This window comes from Budorcas taxicolor, chromosome 6 (assembly GCF_023091745.1).
Source record: "Budorcas taxicolor isolate Tak-1 chromosome 6, Takin1.1, whole genome shotgun sequence".
NCBI lineage: Eukaryota > Metazoa > Chordata > Mammalia > Artiodactyla > Bovidae > Budorcas > Budorcas taxicolor.
Window position 1 is genome coordinate 72,170,277 of NC_068915.1, and position 538 is coordinate 72,170,814.

Genomic DNA, 538 nt, shown 5'->3' on the forward strand with positions numbered 1-538 from the left:
TCCGGCCTAGCCTTCCGAGATCTGAATGACGCGGATTCACCCATAATCTTCTGCGTCGCCTTGCTGACGTCACACGAGCGACCCGGCGCAGATAGCGTCACTCTGCTCCGCCCCGCCCCTTCCCCGAGCTTGGGAGGCCACTGCTGAAAAGAATTGGCGTTTTGCTGATTGTTCTCATTTCAAATCTCCACTCCAGTCACGTTGGATTTTGGACAGAGTTTGCGAGGACTTTGGAGTTGACCCCCTTGGAGTCGTACCCTTTCATACTTGCCAAGAAACTCTGAGCGAGAAACTTTAATTCGAAGCATCTGGCTCCTCGTTCAACATACGGCTGGCTAGAAAGAGATCGCTTGGAGTTGATGCTGCTGCTGCTAAGTCGCTTCAGTCGTGTCCGACTCTGTGGGATCCGACAGACGGCAGCCCAGCAGGCTCCCGTCCCTGGGATTCTCCAGGCAAGAACACTGGAGTGGGTTGCCATTTCCTTCTCCAATGCAAGAAAGTGAAAAGTGAAAGTGAAGTCGCTCAGTCGTGTCCGACT